At 46.8% G+C, this 22170-nt stretch overlaps 1 long non-coding RNA gene across 1 annotated transcript; it reads right to left on the bottom strand.

The window, feature by feature from the left end:
• Positions 1-221: 221 nt before the first annotated feature.
• LOC119165894 (uncharacterized) lies at positions 222-16945 on the bottom strand. The gene is made up of 3 exons (XR_012885426.1): positions 16844-16945; positions 16652-16720; positions 222-285 (listed from the first exon to the last, which is right to left on the bottom strand). It is a non-coding gene; the product is annotated as an uncharacterized LOC119165894 (long non-coding RNA).
• Positions 16946-22170: the final 5225 nt, after the last annotated feature.

The following is a 22170-nucleotide window of genomic DNA, read 5'->3' as shown; positions in this document are numbered from 1 at the left end:
AACACGGAAAAACGAGCCCTTAGGTATACACTTCTTTCTCCTATTATATATATATATATATATATATATATATATATATATATATATATATATATATATATATATATATATTGAACGGTGGAACAGCTTTCAGGATTGAAAAACAATATAGCGATTATTCTTGGCGTAATACTTTTTAGGCACACTTTTCGTTCTTTAACTAGGCAAATAGTGTATAATACTTACGTATTCGCAGATGCGGTTGATTTCCGGCTGCCTCAATTCCGCAGTTCATAAGTGTGAACACTGGAAGCATACAAAGTAACATAGCACGGTGTTATCAATGGCTAGGGCATTTCCGTTCGTGAACATCGATTCATCTTCTGGGCAATAGATCAACCGCGTTGTCATTAACCACTTCGTGGGCTAAAAAGATCAAAATCAGCGGCTCAATATTTATGTATGCCTTTAGGTTTACTTCTGTAGTAAACTAGCAGTGACCAGTTTGAACTACTTAAAGATCTTTTTTTTTTTACCTGGGAAGGGATCACCACGTCATGCCGTTTCGAAACTTCGATTTGGCAAGTTAGTTGATGTAGCAGGTTATTTTTACGTTATTCAAAAAGGACAGCTTTTACAAATTACGCTTCAAGGCTTTTTTTTTTTACCAGACCAACATTTGATTGCAAAAATATGCTAGCTGATGCTACGTAACCTACACAACTATGCACTACGGCGCTTTAAACTCGTACTTTGCACTGTCTTTTGCATGTGAACCAGTTATTTTAAATGGTAATCACAGGTTTAATTTACCATACGGACGAGAAATCGCCTTTTTTTGCTTGTTGAATACAAGCGTGCATTTTCCGCAATTACTTGTTGCCATACAAAAAACTAATCAGCCCTGACAGTCTAGCGTATTCCCCACTGTCTAAGAAGCCCAATTATTTCTGCGAAAGGTTTGTTCCTGAATAATAGTTCAAAACAGACTGAATATCTTCGGTTCCCCAGAAAGAATATTTAGGGACGTATGTCGGCAAGAACTCCCATTGAAAACTTCAGTATAATAGGCATGCGTGAATAATTGTTCTAACTTAAAGGGCCCAGAAACACATTTTATTTTGCCAGAGACTGAATTCACTAAAACATAGCTTCTTTCCTAATGCTTTGACCGCCGCCAAATTCTTGAAATCCGTCATGTGCGACCTGAGTTACACAGATTTGTTTCACGTTGAAATTGCATTTTTTCTTTTGTCTCGGTGAAAGCACTAGAAGCAAGACAGGGAGCAATCCTACGATGAAAAAATTTGTCACGCATGCTTTGTGAACTGGAACACTTATTATTTTTTTTTCGAATACGTGGCTTTTGTGTGCGATCGCGCGTGCGCGCGTGGAAAGTTGCGGCCTCCTGCGCCTGCTCGAGCAAGAACCGACTGCACCATGATGAAATCAAGCGTTTTCTGATAATATGACCTTTATGCGTGACTTCTGAGCTTGTGTCATCATTTGTCGTTTAATAATAAAGCATTTTTTGCTCACCTTTAGAACGTGGAGCGTACTTTAGGCCACGTGCTGTCCTATAATATTTAACGCGCGTTTGCTCAGGCAACACCTTCTTAGGCCGCGTTGCCTCGAGAGCCTCGACAACTGATGGGCTGCATTTTCTGACCGCACTCAAAAAGCGTTGAAAGACTCCTTTACTATGTCAACAACGCTTAATTGTGAAAAATATTTTATTCTGTTTCAATTTGTAAAATGAAGACAATTTAGCACATAAAAATATGCCAAACGTAAGCTATTCAGTGTTTTGGAGAAAACGTCGATAAACTCAATCTGAACGAGATTATGAAAGCATTACGAGGGTGGGAAAAGTATGAGATTATTAGCACGCTTCTGGCTAGTTGCCTTGACTTGAAAAAAAAGGTGACAGTATTAGGAACTCGAATTAATGAAAGCTTTATAAAAAATATTCCTTATTCATATGGTAGTTTTGGGACGTTAAACCCCACATATCAATCCATATCAATCAAAATTATTCCCTTTGGAAAGGTGATAGTAGAAAGAAGCGCTATCACAATATTAAAGATACTGTTATGATATAGCATAACATCAAACAAGTGCATTCTTTACAATACATTGCGAATACGCCAAGTGAAAGCGCAAAAAGTGGAAGTGTTATTTACAAATTTGTAAGAAATACACCTGGATTGCCATCTAGTAGTGCGCCGCATCAGCTAAAGGGAACCTGTAATGTAATATTAGATTGTGCGCACCTGCTGCGATGTTATAATGAGTGGGCACAGCGCCGTTAATGTTGAAGTCATTAGATAATATTGCACAAGCGGCACTCGTCTGAAATTTCACCAATACTATAAAGTAAGATGTACTCAAGGAAGCGGCTATAGGAGCACAGTTGCGGATGCGATCAGTGAACGATTTTCATAATTCTATATGTGAAATCTATCGCCAATATTTAGAAAGCACTGTGGCTCAGCAGGAGTATCCAGAAAAAAAAAAGCGTAGGCAAACGATAAACCCAATAAAGATGCAATATCTGCTAACATTTGAATAGTTCGAACGCACCTTGCAGAACAACTACATCAGCTTTTCCGTGATAAGATCGCGAAGCATACAGAAATACCAGGCATTGATGCACACAGGTTTCGTTTTTTAGGAAAATACCGAAGTTGAGAAGAAAAAGCCATCTGGTTTTGTGCAGCTGATAATATAAAACACAACAACCTTTTCTGAAGTAAGAAACAAAAATTAGGGAATAACAATAACACTGGGCACGGGAACAGTGCGCTTTGACTGGCTTCTAACCACCGGTTTTTCATCATGCAGAATCTGCTGACGCTCCTGATTGCGTGGTTGTCGGCGGGACACGTGTGTTCGTGGGATATAGTGGTGAAGTTGCCACCCTTGTACGGACTGGACAACAGAAGCGGCGATGAAATTTTCTACAATTTCACTGCGATTGATGGACTCTTCTTCGGATTTCTAGCAGCATTGACGTCGCCAACACCTCCCGTGGTCTACTTAAGCACACAGCGCATCGATTTGACTTTCAGTAGGCACGCAAACAGTGCGCTTTGCATGGCTTCTGAACACCGGTTTTTCATCATGCAGAATCTGCTGACGCTCTTGATTGCGTGGTCATCGGCGGCACACGTGTGTTCGTGGGATATAGTGGTGAAGTTGCCACCCTCGTACGGACCGGACAACAGAAGTGACGATAAAATTTTCTACAATTTCACAGCACCTGATAGACTCTTCTTTGGGTTTCTAGCAGCATTGACGTCGCCAACACCTCCCGTGGTCTACTTAAGCGCACAGCGCATCGATTTGCCTTTCAGTGGGCACGGAAACAGTCGCTTTGCATGGCTTCTAACCACCAGTTTTTCATCATGCAGAATCTGCTGACTCTCCTGATAGCATGGTCGTCGGCGGCACACGTGTGTTCGTGGGATATAGTGGTGAAGTTGCCACCCTCGTACGGACCGGACGACAGAAGTGGCGATGAAATTTTCTACAATTTCACAGCGACTGATGGACTCTTCTTCGGGTTTATAGTCGCATTCACGTCGCCAACACCTCCCGTGGTCTACTTAAGCACACAGCGCATCGATTTGCCTTTCAGTGGGAACGGAAACAGTGCGCTTTGCATGGTTTCTAACCACCGGTTTTTCATTATGCAGAATCTGCTGACGCTCCTGATTGCGTGGTCGTCGGCGGGACACGTGTGTTCATGGGATATAGTGATTAGGTTGCCACCCTCGTACGGACAGGACAACAGAAGTGGCAATGAAATTTTCTACATATCACTGCGACTGATGGACTTTTCTTCGGGTTTCTAGTCGCATTGACGTCGCCAACACCTCCCGTGGTCTACCTAAGCACACAGCGCATCGATCTGCCTTTCCGTGTGCACGGAAACAGTGCGCTTTGCATGGCTTCTAACCACCGGTGTTTCATCATGCAGAATCTGCTGACGCTCCTGATTCCGTGGTTGTCGGCGAGACACGTGTGTTCGTGGGACATAGTGATGAAGTTTCCACCCTCGTACGGACCGGACAACAGAAGTGGCGATGAAATTTTCTACAATTTCACAGCGACTGATGGACTCTTCTTCGGGTTTATTGTCGCATTGACGTCGCCAACACCTCCCGTGGTCTACTTAAGCACACAGCGCATCGATTTGCCTTTCAGTGGGCATGGAAACAGTGCGCTTTGCATGGCTTCTAACCACCGGTTTTTCATCTTGCAGACTCTGCTGACGCTCCTGATTGCGTGGCCGTCGGCGGGACACGTGCGTTCGTGGGATATAGTGATTAGGTTGCCACCCTCGTACGGACCGGACAACAGAAGTGGCAATGAAATTTTCTACATATCACTGTGACTGATGGACTTTTCTTCGGGTTTCTAGTCGCATTGACGTCGCCAACACCTCCCGTGGTCTACCTAAGCACACAGCGCATCGATCTGCCTTTCAGTGGGCACGAAAACAGTGCGCTTTGCATGGCTTTCAACCACCGGTTTTTCATCATGCAGAATCTGCTGAAGCTCCTGATTGCGTGGTCGTCGGTGGCACACGTGTGTTCGTGGGACATAGTGATGAAGTTGCCACCCTCGTACGGACCGGACAACAGAAGTGGCGATGAAAGTTTCTACAATTTCACTGCGATTGATGAACTCTTCTTCGGGTTTCCAGTCGCATTGACGACGCCAACACCTCCCATGGTCAACTTAAGCACACAGCGAATCAATTTGCCTTTCAGTGGGCATGGAAACAGTGCGCTTTGCATGGCTTCTAACCACCGGTTTTTCATCATGCAGAATCTGCTGAAGCTCCTGATTGCGTGGTCGTCGGCGGCACACGTGTGTTCGTGGGACATAGAGATGAAGTTGCCACCCTCGTACGAACCGGACAACAGAAGTGGCGATGAAAGTTTCTACAATTTCACTGCGATTGATGGACTCTTCTTCGGGTTTCCAGTCGCCTTGACGTCGCCAACACCTCCCGTGGTCTACTTAAGCACACAGCGCATCGATTTGCTTTTCAGTGGGCATGGAAACAGTGCGCTTTGCATGGCTTCTAACCACCGGTTTTTCATCACGCAGAATCTGCTGACTCTCCTGATAGCGTGGTCGTCGGCGGCACACGTGTGTTCATGGGATATAGTGGTGAAGTTGCCACCCTCGTATGAACCGAACAACAGAAGTGGCGATGAAATTTTCTACAATTTCACAGCGACTGATGGAATCTTCTTCGGGTTTCTAGCAGCATTGACGTCGCCAACACCTCCCGTGGTCTACTTAAGCACACAGCGCATCGGTTTGCCTTTCAATGGGCACGGAAACAGTGCGCTTTGCATGGCTTCTAACCACCGGTTTTTCATCATGCAGAATCTGCTGACGCTCCTAATTGCGTGGTCGTCGGCGGGACACGTGTGTTCGTGGGATATTGCCACGTTCCATTTCCCAAGTTTTTGTTATCGTCCCAAAACACCACACGATTGTCAGCGCAAACCGCGCCTGCAGTTTTCGAGAAGGTTCCAGACTGTAGTAGATCACTTTGATAAGATCACGCCCACTGTGCGAACGGTACAGATTGTTCTGGAACCTACGCCACCGCCATCGATAATGCTAAAACATTCAACGGCAAGAGTAAAATGCCGACGCGCATCGCCGCTTGTCGGTTGTTGATCGAAGGCCGACGCTCCGTTCGCCGGTATCAGTCCGAGACTGCTACCAGTGCAAGACTGCTGCTGTAATTGAACTTTCCGTTTACCGGGCACAGGTTCGCCCAAATAAACAGTTAAATCCCAACACGAAGTCTCCTGTTTTCGGCCACATCACGACCACATGACATTCGGTGGCGGTGCTGTTTCTTCCATGTACCGGACGCCTCCGTCAAGCCGTGAGCCCAGCCCACGCCGTGAAGAAACCGACGGCAGCACAGAGCAGCGAGTTAGCCGCAGGCAACAAGGTCTGCCACCGGAGTACGGGCTTTTACTGGACAAGGCTCGGAGAACTAAGACGTTGACGTCGACCACGGTGGCCATGTCAACGCCGGTTCTACCTGCACCACTCTTGCTCCGGCAACCCAAAGAGCCGCCAACTTTCTGCGGTTTGCCACTAGAAGACGCGGAAAGCTGGATCAAAAGGTTTGACCGCGTCGCCGTCTTCAATGACTGGACACACGAAGACAAGCTACGGCATGTGTATTTCGCCTTGAAAGATGCTGCTCGGACCTAGTTCGAGAATGAAGAGAGTGTGAAGCCTCAGAACGTGGGACGCCTATCGCACCAGGTTCGTCACCACTTTCGCAAGTGTGGTGCGCAAGGAAAAGGCCGCAGCTCTTCTCTAAACCCGCATGCAGATTCCAAATGAAAACGTGGCGATATTCACGGAAGATATGATTAAACTCTTCCGCCACGCTGACGCCGACATGTCCGAGGAGAAGAAGGTGCGTCTACTTATGCGAGGATTAAAGCAGGAACTCTTCACCGGGCTGATTAGAAACCCGCCTAAGACGTTCGCCGAATTCATTTTTGAAGCATCTACGATAGAGAAGACGCTCGAGATGCGCACGCGGCAATAAAACCGTAGCTTCTCGACTACAACCTACGCCGACCTTCAAGCGCTCGGAACCACTGACTTGCGTGAGACGATCCGAGCGATCGTGCAAGAGGAGCTGCGAAAATTACTTCCTTCAGCGCAGCCTCACGTGGAATCCATCACGGACGTCGTACGCCAGGAGATCCAGCAGTTGCTGGGCGTTCCTCAGCCTCAAGAGCCGCAGCTGCAAGTCATGAGCTATGCTGCTGCAGCACGCCGCCACGCCCCTCCTCCACACGCACGCCAAAACGCCGCCCCATCGCACTTCCCTCGCCAGACACCACCGCCGCCCCCACCCCCACCGGCTACCTACCGTTCGCCAGCGGGCCAGCGCAGTGCACGGAGGAAAACCGACGTTTGGCACATCTCTGACCACCACCCACTGTGCTACCACTGCGGCGAGGCCGGGCACACTTACCGCCGTTGCCAGTACCGACAAATGGGACTGCGTGGCTTCGCCGTCGATGCACCACGTCCGCAGCCAGGGGAACGGCCACGTGACATTGCCGACTACCTGACAGGAACTCAATGGACACCCCAATGTCCTTCCCGTTCGCCGTCGCCCAGCCGCCGCATGTCACCGCACCCGCGGCAGTACTCCGGCCCAACGCGGGGCCGGTCTCCTAGCCCGTATCCGGGAAACTAAGGACAGCAACCGGTGGAGGTGCGGTTGCTGTGCGACGAACTACCGAAGATCCTCCGACGACGACGACGCCGCGACGGAGCTTTCCGAACACAACGCCAACCAGGCAAAGCCCTGACGGTAAAAGCTCACTTACCGAAGGTGGCCTGACGACGCAACATGGAAGCAGCGGAACAAGCCGACGCAGCCGTGACCCGATGCCACGCCCTAACTGTAATGCGAGACGGCAAACTAGCGACCTCGACGTTCTTATCGACGGTCACACAATGACCGCACTCGTCGATACTGGAGCCGACTATTCTGTCATCAGTGGGCCGTTCGCCGCGGAGTTAAAGATAGTTAGGACAGCTTGGAAAGGCCCTGAAATCCGCACAGCCGGAGGTCATCTCGTAACGCCTGAGGAAATCTGCACAGCGAGAGTCACCATTAACGGCCGTATTTATCCTACAGACTTCGTAGTCCTACAGCGTTGCTCGAGAGATGTCATCCTTGGCATGGACTTCTTATTCCTTCATGGTGCTGTCTTCAACCTAAAAACCACGTCGATAACGTTATCCACAGAAGGACTACCGCCGTGCACGCCGTCAGGACATCATGCCTTGAATGTGCTGGAAAAACAAGTCACAATTCCGCCTCGCTCAAGCGTCATTATTTCAGTCGACGCTTCTAAATCACCTGACTTGGAAGGCGTCGTTGAAGGCAGTCAGCATCTGTTGGTCACCCGAAATATTTGCGTTGCAAGAAGAATTGCAGAGCTGCGGGGCGGCAAAGCAACGGTTATGCTCACGAATTTCAGCTATGAGTACAGACATGTCAACAAAGGAACAATGGTCGCATACATCGAAGAAATTGTCGAAGCCACCAGTGCTTTCACCCTCGCCGATTCGGCGGAATCTGGTCAGAGGAACCAAGCCCCTCCCATAGCTTTCGACGTCAATCCCAGACTTCCGAACAATAAGCAAGTACATCTCAAGGCCCTGCTCCTGCAATACGAAGATTGCTTTTCGTCGTCATCGAAAATTCGGCAGACCCCAATCACGAGACATCGCATCGTAACCGAAGAAAATGCCAGACCACTCCGTCAAAGTCCGTACAGGGTTTCGACGCGAGAACGTGAGGCCATGAAGAAGCAAGTTGATGAAATGCTGCGGGATGACATTATCCAGCCGTCCAAGAGTCCATGGGCGTCCCCCGTGGTGTTAGTGAAGAAAAAGGATGGGACCCTACGTTTCTGTGTCGATTATCGCCGCCTGAACAAAATCACAAGAAAGGACGTGTATCCTCTCCCACGAATAGACAACGCACTTGATCGGCTCCATAACGCCAAGTATATCCGTCAATGGACCTCAAGACTGGTTAATGGCAAATGGAAGTCGACGAAACAGACTGAGAGAAGACGGCGTTTATACTACTGGACGGCCTCTTCGAGTTTAAGGTGATGCCCTTCAGCCTTTGCTCAGCGCCTGCAACTTTTCAACGCATTATGGATACAGTACTGGCGGGATTGAAGTGGCAGACTTGCCTTGTGTACTTAGACGACGTCGTCGTGTTTTCCTCGAGTTTTGACGAGCATCTTCGGCGCCTTGAAGCTGTACTTCAAGCCATCAAGACGTCCGAACTCACACTGAAGCCAGAAAAGTGCAGATTTGTGTACGAGGAGCTCTTGTTTCTGGGGCACGTTATTAGCAAGTCTGGAGTTCGTCCCGATCCACGGAAAACAGCCGCCATCACCGACTTCCCACCGCCCACTGACAAGAAGGCGGTGCGGCGATTTCTGGGCCTGTGCGCCTATTATAGGTGGTTTGTGAAAAACTTCGCCCGCATCGCCGATCCTCTCACTAACCTTACCAAGGCCGACGTGGAGTTCAAGTGGGAGACGCCACAGGAACGCGCTTTCCAGGAGCTTAAACATCGCCTCCAGACGCCTCCGTTACTTGCCCATTTCGACGAATTCCCTGAGACAGAAATACATACTGACGCAAGCAGCGTAGGTCTTGGCGCCGTTCTTGTGCAGAGGGCTGATGGACTTGAAAGGGTTATTAGTTACGCCAGCCGATCGCTATCCAAAGCAGAAGCAAATTATTCCACAACAGAAAAGAAGTGCGTCGCCATCATCTGGGCTACGTCGAAATTTCGCCCCTAGCTCTACGGCAGGCCCTTCAAAGTTGTGAGCGACCACCACGCCTTGTGTTGGCTAGCCACCTTGAAGGACCCTTCAGGTCGCCTCGCACGATGGAGGCTGAGACTTCAAGAATATGACATTACTGTCATTTACAAGCCCCGCAAAAAACCCTCTGACGCCGACTGTCTCTCTCGTGCGCCTGTCGACCAACCGCTACCCGACGACCCGGATGACGACTACTTCTTGGGAACAATAACTACCGACGACTTCGCTGAACGACAGCGGGCCGACCCGGAACTTAAGGTCCTATTAGATTACCTCGAAGGCAGGACCGCCGAAGTCCCGAAGGTATTCAAGCGTGCCCTTGCGTCGTTCTTTCAACTAAACGGTCTTCTACGAAAGGAAACTTTTCACCGCTTCGAGTCAAGTACCTCCTTGTGGTGCCTTAAGCTCAGCGACTAGAACTCCTGCAGGCCCTGCACGACGATCCGACGGCAGGGCACCTCGGTATCTCTCGAACGCTCGCGAGGATACAAGAAAGGTACTACTGGCCACGACTTACCACCGACGCCACTCGTTATGTGAGGACATGCCGGGACTGTCAGTGACGCAAGACACCGCCGACAAGGCCAGTGGGACTTCTGCAGCCAATTGATCCACCTTGCGGACCTTTCCAGCAGATTGGTATGGACCTACTGGGGCCGTTCCCGACGTCGGCTTCGGAAACAAGTGGAAAGTGGTAGCTACCGACTACCTCACCCGCTACGCCGAGACAAAAGCCCTGCCAAAAGGCAGTGCATCCGAGGTAGCTAAGTTCTTCGTCGAAAATATCGTACTACGTCACGGCGCCCCGGAGGTCGTTATCACCGACAGAGCAACGGTATTCACTGCTGACGTAACTCAAGTGATCTGGGCATACAGCCAAACAAACCACCGCCAGACGACAGCGCACCACCCACAGACCAACGGCCTCGCCGAGCGGCTTAACAAGACGATCGCCGACATGCTGTCAATGTACGTCGATGTCGAACACAAGACGTGGCACGCCATTCTTCCGTATGTGACCTTCGCATACAACACGGCGGTGCAGGAGACGACGCAGATATCTCTATACAAATTGGTCTACGGAAAGAGCCCGGCAATGACGCTCGATGCCATGTTACCCAACGTCACCGACGAAGAAAACCTCGATAAGAGCGAGTACCTTCAACGCGTCGAAGAAGCCCGACAACTTGCGCATCTCCGTATCAAGACACAACAGACGACCGACAGCTACCGTTACAACTTTCGACGACGCTTCGTGGAATACCAGCCCGGTGAACGCGTTTGGGTGTGGACGCCGATACGCCGACGTGGACAAAGTGACAAGCTTCTGCGACGGTACCTCGAACCGTACAGGGTGGTTCGACGTCTCGGCCCACTTGATTACGAGGTTGTCCCCGACGGCATCACAAACTCTCAACGACGCCGATCGCGACCTGAAGTCGTCCATGTCGCGCGCCTCAAGCCGTTTCATGCGCGTTAACAAACTGAAACAGTGTGTTTTGTATTATTGTTGTATCGTAATTTATTCACTGTACTTTCTTGCATTATTATTGTACCTTCATCTTTAGTTAAAGCATCGGGACGATGCCTTTTTTCAGAGGGGGGCAATGCCACGTTCCGTTTCCCATGTTTTTGTTATCGTCCCAAAACACCACATGATTCTCAGCGCAAACCATGCCTGCAGTTTTCGAGAAGGTTCCGGACTGTAGATCATTTCGATAAGATCACGCCGACTGTGCGAACGGTACAGAGTGTTCTGAAACCTATGCCAGCGCCAGCAATAACGCTAGAACATTCCACGGCAAGAGTATAAATGCCGACGCGCTTTGCCGCTTGTCAGTTGTTGATCGAAGGCCGACGCTCCGTTCGCCGCTATCAGTACGAGACTGCTACCAGTGCAAGATTGCTGCTGTAATTGGACTTTCTGTTTATTGGGCACAGGTTCGCCCAAATAAACAGTTAAGTCCCAACACGAAGTCTCCTGTCTTCGGCCACGTCACGACCGCGTGACAATATAGTGATGGAGTTGCCACCCTCGTACGTACCGGACAACAGGGGTGGCGATGAAATTTTCTACAATTTCACTGCGACTGATAGACTCTTCTTCGGGTTTCCAGCCGCATCGACGTCGCCAACACCTCCCATGGTCTACTTAAGCTTACAATGCATCGACTTGCCTTTCAGTGGGCACGGAAACGGTGCGCTTCGCATAGCTTCTGACCACCGGTTTTTCATCATGCAGATGTGTACAAAGTTTTCTCTATACGCTAAAAAATCGGACGACCCATTCTTGCTACTGTTTCTGTGCCCAAATGTGCTGTACAAAGTTTTATGTGACTGTTTTTCCATGCTTTTTTGCTCCTACGATCTGAAGATGTTGAAACTAACGTGGGACCTAACAAACGCTCTGAAAACCTACTTGATAATTATTTGTTACCAGAAAACCCCGCCCAGCAGAAGAAAACAATGTTTAAACTACTCAAAGATATACACAGCCGTTCACTCCAAAGTTCGAAAGCGCAAACCGAACTAGCTGCTCACATTAAAGCAATTAAAAACGGGCAAAAACTTAGAAACCTAAATAACCAGCATGCAGAAGAGCCTAGACGAACTCGAAAAAAATCGAAGGACTTTGATCAACTTGGCAAAAATTTATCAGAAATACACGCGTCGATATCTGGTCTAACGCACCCACGTAATAAATATCAAACACGCTTTGTTGAGATTAAGGACAGATCTAGGCGTGACAACCTAATCTTTCATGGTATAGCTGACGCTAAAAAAACCTGGAACGAAACTGAAGCTAACCTATCAGCAACGATAAATGAAGTACTTGAATCTTTCTGCACAGAGTCAATTGATCGCGCACATCGACTTGGCCTGTTTGCACCTGCCAAATGCCGCCCCATAATAGCTAAATTTTCCAACTACAAAACCAGAGAAAAAGTTTTGTCACTTCGTAACCAGCTGAAACAAAAGAACATTTCACTGACGGCAGAATTTCACCAACGTACCCGCACTTCTCGCAAAAAACCATTGAATTTGCAAAGAGTTTTCCTGGGCGCCCGCAGTCTAAATTGCGCTTTAACAAATTGCTCATCAATAATAAACGTTTCTACTACAACTTTGAACTTGATCGCGTTGAAAAATACGCTCGCGTGGCATCCAATCAGGTCGCGGAGTCTCCACTGAGCGAAGCGCCTCACTGTAGGAGAAAGGAGGGGTAGTAGCATATCATCGCATCGTCAATCGCATCCAGTATCTGTATTCTTTGCTAACGCCAGAAGTGTTCTCAATAAACGTTGTGCCCTCTCATCCATTATAAATACATGCGACGCGAAAATAGTAGCTTTAACTGAAACGAGGCTTTCCGTGCAAACAACACTCAGAAATATTTCACGAGGCAAACGACTTTATGGTATATCGCTGCGACCACACCGAGCCTAGAGGAGGAGGCGTACTACTTGCGGTCTCGAAGGACGTACCATCATCACCAATCCAATTTAACAGTTTACTAGAAATAACCTGGGCTTTACTAACTTTGGGTAGCTGTAAACTGGTTTCAGGTACCTGGTACAGATCACTTTCCTCACCATCCACATTTGTTAACGAACTGCATGACTCCATCAACATAGTAAGCTCTCGTCTCTCTTCTTTACCTATGTTTTTACTCGCAGATTTCAAGTTTCCAAACATAACGTGGAACACAATGCCGATACGTATTTCCCACTTTTCACAGCAGAGTGAAGATTTTCTGAATACATGCTCTGTTTAATGCTTGAATTAGTTAGTAACTCAAGCCAAAAGAATTACAAGTAATACAGCAAGCACTCTCGACCTAATACTAGGAACGCATCCTGACCTTGTCTCCGACATTGCATACTTACTAGGAATCAGCGACCAGGTCTCGCTGAACTTTGTCGTCAATATTAGCCCTAGTAAAAAGACTAAACAGCAGAAACGCATACGACACTACCGGAAAGCTAACTTCGAAGGAATAAATAATGAGCTAACTCACTTTTACGATGATTTTGTTAGAGATTTTGAATCTCGTTCCGTTCAATCTAACTGGGATCTGTTCGCATGCACAGTCCATAAATTGATAGAGAAGTATATTCCTAATTGCACACTCATTTCCAATCCCCAAACGCCGTGGTATATTAGTCATCTAAAACGCCTATTTATTCAGAAAAAGCGTTTCTTCCGTTTAGCTAAAATCTCGCTTTCACCTTCGCGCTGTACAACTTACAAATCTGCTGCAAATGCCTACTTAAGAGCTCTAAAACTGCAAAAAACAACTACCTAACTAGAACACTACCTGAAACGTTGAAAATAACCCTAGAATGTTTTGGCAAATGATTGACCCAGCCACTAACAACACTATATCACCAGAAGATTCATCTGGAAATAATATCCCCGATAGCATGTGCCCATCAGCTATTAATGATTCACTTTCAAGCCAGTACTCTGAATCCACCAACATAAAACTCCCTTATGCGCACCACAATTATTACATGTCCATGGATCCAGTAATTGTTGAGGTACCTGGAATATTGAAGCTAATAGATAAGTTCCCATTCCACTCTGCTCCTGGCTATTATGGCAATAGTAGAAAATTTCTTAAAAGCACTAACGTAGTTAGTTCAATGATACTAAGTCAAATATTTCAACAATCATTGAGTTCTTGTCGAATTCCAAAGGAATGGAAAATAGGGAAGGTGGTTCCAATCTATAAATCTGGCTCCAGAAACTCGCCTCTTAATTACCGACCCATATCACTAACAAGTAATTGTTGCAAATTATTAGAATATGTAATCTTCTCGAACCTTGCTAACTTTCTAGGGTCTAACTCATACTTTGCTAAAGCGCAACATGGTTTTAGAAAACAGTACTCCTGCGAGACACAGCTTGCTTCGTTCTACTCATAATCTGCATCAAACCTTGTATCGATAATTTTGCGCTGACAGTATTTTTTTTTATTTTAGCAAAGCATTTGACAAGGTTTGCCATAAATTATTGCTCTGAAAGCTAAGCTTGCTAATTATCGACACTAACCTTCTTAAATGGATAGAACATTTTCTCTCTAATCGTTTCCAATTCGTAACTGCTAACGACCATCATTCACCACTCACTGAAGTACAATCAGGTGTGCCTCAAAGTTCAGTGTTGGAACGTTTATTATTTATTGTATTTAATAATGATCTAACTTCAATAACTTCTAACATACATCTGTTCGCAGATGACTGTGTTACTTACCGCGAAATTACCAATGTAGATGATACTAAAACACTTCAAACTGACGTAAATAATATAACTAATTGGTGTAATATCTGGTTATTGGAATTTAATACTAGGACATGCAAGATTATGCACGTATTAAGAACTAACTCGAATCATAACACCTACCACCTAAACAACGCTCCTTTAGATTCCGTCTTGTCTTATAAATATCTTGGCGTGCACATCATAAATAACTTAAGTTGGACAACTTATGTAGAGTACGTGATTAACAATGCTAATCCCATGCTCGGCTACTTACGACATAGCTTCTCCAAAGCACCATCTTCCTTGAAACTAGTACTCTATAAGTCTCTCATACGCCCCAAACTCGAATATGCATTCGCCATATCGTATCCCAGTCATGCTAATCTCATCACCTCTCTTGAACTAGTACAAAATAACTCTGCTAGGTTCATCCTCTCTAACTACAACCGCACTGCAAGTATGACATCAATGAAAAATATTTAATCACTTATTCCATTGGCTCACCGACGAAAAATCGCCCGTCTTTCACTGTTTCATAAAATTTCCCATCACCCTACACTTCATAATGACCTGATACTCCAGCCTCTGTACATCTCAAACCGTGTTGATCGTCGCAGTAAGGTAGGAATCGCATTATGTCACACTAGGTCTTTCTTTAAGTAATTTATTCCCCGCACATCTCATGATTGGAACCGCCGTCCCTCGAATGTCGCAACCATCACTGACTTCAAACTTTTTCACGAAACATTAGCTAACATTGTATAACCAAGAAATTCTGTTACGTATGCTTTTTGCTTTGGTTTATGTATATTTGGAAATAACTAGTTTTATACATTCTTCAGAAATGTTAATACTATCTGTCTTTTATTGTATTGTTTTGTTTGTATTTATTTCACTGTTTTTTCTGTATTTTTCATGTATTTACCCACTCCCCTCTTGAATGCCTTTTTGGCCCTGAGGGTAACATAAATAAAATAAAATAAAAGCAATTCAAATTTCAATATCATTCTTGAAGAAATTGATATGAGACGTAGTGCGACATAGAATATTGGGAGCGTGAACAAACGGGACACAAGATAGGAGACAACCGAAATCCGGAAAAATTTTTGACACCTGTATGTCCTGCAAGATCACCTGTTTCTGAGAAAACAAATGTTATTTCCTTTCATGAATATGCAAACGATATTACTGGGGTATACGACTGAAGTGTGCATCTTTGAATGTAGAAACGCGTCCCTATTACTTTTAAGCTTCTGTGGCGGTGGGATTAAGATCGGTCGCGTGTAAGGCAACAGTGCGTTGGAACGAGTGACCGGCCTTTTAAGCCCAATTTAGGTTTTCTACGAGGGCGGCGTAATTGCTTGCAGAATAATTCAGCTGTTAGTGCACAAATCTTCTGGTCTATTTGTATACTCTCGTCTTCATTTTTTTACCCTTAGCAGCTGATTGTCCATATCAAGCAAAAGTCGTGTGGGCTGTGTACACAGGTTTTCGTTAGAACTTTCTTGCTACTGCTGGCAGAGTGCTTCACTGGTTTTAATCAGCAGCATCGTTGCTTAACTTCCTGGGTCATGTAAAGCTCTAACATACCGAAGTATTTAAAAAAGTCATTAGTGTAAGCAGCGTTCTTATAGTTACTATTTGGGCATCAATATTGTGCAAACATTACAACCGTTAATAACCTCTAAAAACAGTTTCGAAGTACTAATAAACAGACACGTCGAACAGGTTGCCATGATGTTATAGTGCTTTCTAGATTTTGTGTTCTTGGTTATTCCCCAACGTAGAGCCCCTAGGCGATTGAGGGTTTTGTTTTCTTGCCTATACATGGTGAATGAAACATTGTACCTCAGTAGCGCACAGTACGTGAAGTATCTATTGACAACTAATGAACTTAAAAGAATAAATGTCCATTTCGCGTTTGAAGCAATGCCTTACACAATACTCTGTACAGCCTTTTCGTCATCCAAACTCACCTGTGAGCGCTGCCAGCAGTGTGATGGCTGAGACATTCTTCATGTTGACAGAGAGTTTAGTCTTGGAACCTGCTTGCAAATGAAATAGTTGTGAGTGCACACGAATACCGATGCTTCAGACAGACTGCTGTTCGTCTTCTATATGATGGCTGCTTTATGTAATCAGATATGACAAATATACAGCATACCCACCTTGTTCCTGCTAAGTATTGTGTTCTAGAAAAATCTGCTAGTAGGCTATTCTGGTAGCAATATATAGTCGTCTCGATATGCCTACATTTCGTTGTATTTCGACTCTATTGCATAACACTTATCAAGCTGCAGTGGCATACCAAAGTTCATCTTGCTCAAAATTAGGAGCTGTTTGGTTACATTCCTGGCAGCTGAAATTGAAAGAGCTTGATCAAAAGGGTTATATTAAATGATACTGAAACAAAAACAAAAAGAATTTGCTATTACGAGTCATGGAGCCTAACCAATTAAGCGGGGTCAGTGACATGTCCCGTTTTAACGCTTGGGTCAGTCATTCTTACCAACAGCTGGAGCCAATTTGAAAAAGTTGAACTGTTTGTTGGAGCCAGTAAGCGCGTGACAGGATAATGGAAGGTCCCTGGTGGAAAACTACATCCTGTCGTGGATATAGAATAATCAATTTCGCTGCTTCAGCAGCTGCTGATCCCGGTTATTTCCAATAAGCACAATATCTTTACGTCATTGCTATACTTTCTTCGTTAACGCACGCATGCGGCAGGTATGTGTAAATCATCGAGTGACAAAAACTCATATCAAACGCCACAGAGTAGAAGTCAACACCTCGCTACTTTTCTGGGTCATGTAGTATATCACAGTGAAATAGGCATTGCGTTTTAATGAAATGACCGTTACTTAGAATGGTCACGCTAGGCATTGGCCGATATTAAGAACAATAATAACCTATTGTGGACCCTCGAGTGATGCTATTAGTAATTACAAGGACGTAGCAAAAATAATCTATACCTTTGAACTCTGGAGACTGGATATAATAGCCAAAATAAATCCCAAGGCAAACCGCAAACTGATCCCAAGACTCCTTTTCTCCCTTTTTTGATCCTGCAAACAGCCTTTTGTACTCCCTCGCCGAAAGCCCGGGGCCCTTCAAAATACTAGACTTAAGCCGAAAGTAAGCTTTTCACACTTCTGCAGTCAGCCTCCACAGCCCACGTGCCCTTTTGCTCAGCAGTGATAAAACTAGCGGCGCATCATTCGCTCGGAACTTCATAGTGCTGGAACGTTGCTTCGACTTCCTCGAACCACATTGGCACAAAGGCCTCTCGGTTCAGCATTGGTGCCAGTACACCCTTTACCAACCGTGCAAATTTCAGTCACCTGTCCTCCTGTAACCTTTCGCCAAGCGATACGCTGTCACCACTCTTGTTGAACTCTACCCCATCACGGGCTCACAGCCGCTGGCTTTCTAACATCAAGCGCTGCCTCTCAATTTCTGCCTCAGTAATTTTCAATTGCAGCTGAAACAGCGCTAGCTGATGTTCGCATGCCGGATCTGACACCCTACCATGAACCCCGTGCCGCTGTTTGCGACTCCCTTCACTTGAAAGTTTCCTGCTTTATCCCCATTAATTTCCGAGTTCTCCTTTTCTCGGTCGCCCAAGTTGTAACGATTTGTCATGCCTGCGCCCAATGAAAAAACAAGATGTACCTGCTTGAAATAGCCTTGCGGTGCTCTCTTCCTCCTCGGAATCCAGTTGGCTAGCCTTGCTTTATTGATCCCGCAGCACAGTAGCAAGTTGAAGGTGGTTTTGTTCACTCTCGGCCAATGTTGCTTCCCGCAGTCCTCCTCAGTTCACCCATGCAGATCAAGCTCGACTGTGCCAGTTAAGTTCCATTATGGTATTCTACTCGCCTTGCTGGTGGCGCTACATTTGCTGCTGCCGCCAAGGCAGCCGAAGGCGAGATTTGTCCGCTGCTGGCACCTTGAGGAAAGAATCACTAGGACATCCTTTGAATAGACGTTTATTTTTTTCTCCTTTTTTCTGTCCTTGCATCCCTGGTTTTTATCCCCTAACCCCCCCCTCCTCCATTCAAACACTCTTACAATCCAAACAAACAAAACGCCAGAATATCTCTGTCCTAGACTCCCCGTTGGCGGCCGTTGAAGGTGCCAGACACCGAGTACTTTCCTCTCGGATATTCCTCGAAGAACAGCCGCCTCTCATCGCAGCTCAACATCCTTCACTCGAGTTCCCGGAACGTTCGGCGTCTGGGGTCGATGAGCCGTGGAAACGCACCTCCCGGGTGCGTGCCTGCAACGCTGGTCTGACAAGCCATCAGTATATTTGACCCATGTATCAATGCCGCCACTGCCGCTGGTGTCGGTTGCCTAAAGCGTAGCGCAAGTGCACCTTCCACTCGTCTCTTGTCTCCAGAAAGGTGCCACCCCTAAGCCCCTCGGTGGCTTGGGTCTTCGCGTCCTTTATGACCGACAGACAGCCACAGTTCCGCCAACTCAGGGACACCGCTTCCGTCGTGGCGTAGGCTCATCGTCAGCGGGGCGGGTAACAATAGAGAGTTTTAGTACTGCGGAATTGTGCTACGTACGCATCACGCAAGCGCCTTGCGTTACGTGGCGTCGTTTGCCACTAATCGGCTTTTAGTACGCCGTAGTACCCGCGTACGTAACGAGCGTGAAGCGTGTTGGGTCAACTGGTAGATCAAAATAAAAGCACGTGTTGTGACAGCCAATGTGAGCCAATCCAAGCGTTATAGCCAGATTATGGCCATATTTTAAGCCACAGAGCCTGTCGGTGCTTGCCTTCGATGCCGCCATTTTGCAAAACGAAGTCTCGCGCTGTCGCGAGCTTGTTCGAGAGCGGCGCGGTCACCTCATACGTACGCACGCACGCATCTCATGCGTGCGTACGTAGCGGCTGCGTACGTAACGCGATACGTGCGCGTTGCGGCCTGCGCATGCTCACTACGCAGAACGTGGCGTCCTTGCGTACGCAACGCCGCCACGTACGCAGCGTACGCAGTACTAAAACTCTCTAATATGAAGGTATTCGGCGAACGCACTAATGTCGAACCCAACACCGGCTCTTTAAATTTATGCTCAAGCGTTTTATGCGTGGACTAAATATTTTTTCTAATAATTACCTCCTAGCCCTCTTACATTCACTCCAGCTGGGTTCCTTTCAACAGCGTGCAGGAGGAGTTACTGAATGACGCCAGGTGTGCAATAATTAAGGTCGGCCCCTACATTGTGAGCGTTTGCTTGCTTGCTTGCTTGTTTTTTTCTGGTTCCAGAGAGCTTAGAAGACTAGCTATGCTGCCACAAGATGACCACAACTTAATATCAGAGCTCTGAGCACGCTTCAAAGGTCATCCTCACGATACGGAGGGAGATGCACTACTTTGCAGAGCCTTTCAATTAATAATGCTGGTTCAGTGCACAGTGTTTGTTCATAATGCCTTGGGATCTTACTCTATCACCCGGATTTACTGTTGTCATTCTCATTTTGTTGAACGTTATACGTGTACGTTCAGGGACACATATTTGTAAAATATTCCATCCATCCATTTCACATGCCTGAAAGGCGTGCAATATGGCGCCTCGCGAGTAATTGCAAGCACCAAATGGATTTACCCGATCAACAAAAAGATGGGCGCGATGATCTACCGAACAACAGCTCCTCTGCTCTACGGCTCCGTAATTCCTTGTCCGTGGTCGTAGCGCTAGCATGCTGAACAGAGCTAAAAAAACTATAGTGTTGGGGGGATAATGCGGCGTGAAGAGAGGGGCAGACACTGCGTGTGTACTATGTACTTTGGCTCACACTGTATTGAAAATCTCGCAAAGCGATGCCTGTCGAGTATTTTGCCATAATGTATCGTTTGCCGGCACTCATTTACCACGCCCATTCACACAAGTGTTTTTTGTACTGCTTACACACTTCTGTTCGTAAATCATTGCATTCGTCGAAGTGCAACACCGACAAGCCAACGTTTTTATTCATACTCTCTAGCGCTACGGCAACTTCGGCCGTCTGTTATAAAATGCATGTATTTTATTACACTGTTCCATTTGTGCACCTTGTCAGCCTTTAAACGTTACGCAGAAACAGGAACGAGGTTTTGAAGAGCGTGTTTTGGTGTGCCAGTAATTTCCGAACCTAAGCACATTGCCGATCTTGTAGACGATGCAACTTCGCGTCGGTACATTTCTTTTTTATGGCGCGAAGCTCCTTAAGCCGTGGGTCGAGTCCTCGATTTACGTAGTCGAAGTAGTAATAGGAAGTGACTTCTCGTTTAGTGTTCCAATGCCGCCCCGCCGCGGTGGTCTAGTGGCTAAGGTACTCGGCTGCTGACCCGCAGGGCGCGGGTTCGAATCCCGGCTGCGGCGGCTGCATTTCCGATGGAGGCGGAAATGTTGTAGGCCCGTGTACTCAGATTTGGGTGCACGTTAAAGAACCCCAGGTGGTCTAAATTTCCGGAGCCCTCCACTACGGCGTCTCTGATAATCATATAGTGGTTTTGGGACGTTAAACCACACATATCTATCTAGTGTTCCAATGCCAGCTAGATGGCGCTTCTTCTATATGGGGAATATATGATGAAAAGATGCGAGATGGCTCTACTTGGCGTGTTCACTAGATTGACGGAGCAACAGACATACATACAGACAGTCGAACGGATGGTCGGACGGCATACAGACACACATATGTACCGACGATACGCGGTCTACCGATAAAACACTCCGTAGCTTCACCGCACTCATAATCATTCACTCCGTAGATATGGTGTGGTTTTTTACATTGGATGCACTTATAAGATCACGACAAGTGTCACACGCAGTGCTGGTTGTTGTTCGCCGCCACCACCTGTGTCCGTTACCACTATCGCACGAAATATAAAAAATGGCAGCATATTCATGGAGTGAATGATGGATAGTGGGGCGAAGCATCTGTCCGTCCATTCGTTCTTGCTTCCGTACAAACATGCGTGCATCTGTGTGGCTGCCCGTGCGTCCTTCCGCCCGTCCGTGCGAAGTCTGTTCACGCGTCCGGACGTTCATCTGTGCCTCCGTCCCTGCTTTCGTCCATGCATCCGCTCCTGCGTCCATCCATGCGTCCATTCATTCGTGCAGCCAGCCGTGCGTCCATCCATACATCTGTCTGTGGGTGCGTTTGTTCACCCATTCTACACTCCAAGTACCGCCATCTCATAACTTTTCATCATATATTCTTCATACAGAAGCACCGCCATCCAGCAGACGTTCCAAGGACTGAACGAGAGGAGGCACACGCACACTTTCTTATGGCTTGTGCTTTGTGTCTGCTTCCCACCTTCAACCACCTCGAGTTCATGGTATATACTAGTTAACTGCATTCATGGCACTGCGGCCCAACGCTCGCTAAACCTTTCTAAAACCTAGGAGGTTACGCCCAGCGAGTATAATGTAGCAACTCTTTCTTGCCTACTGTGCGTTGTTGAACAATAAAAATTCAGATCGTGCGCGTTAACTA

Source organism: Rhipicephalus microplus, chromosome 8 (assembly GCF_043290135.1).
Source record: "Rhipicephalus microplus isolate Deutch F79 chromosome 8, USDA_Rmic, whole genome shotgun sequence".
NCBI classification, from domain to species: domain Eukaryota; kingdom Metazoa; phylum Arthropoda; class Arachnida; order Ixodida; family Ixodidae; genus Rhipicephalus; species Rhipicephalus microplus.
This window is presented reverse-complemented; position numbering and strand designations above follow the sequence as displayed.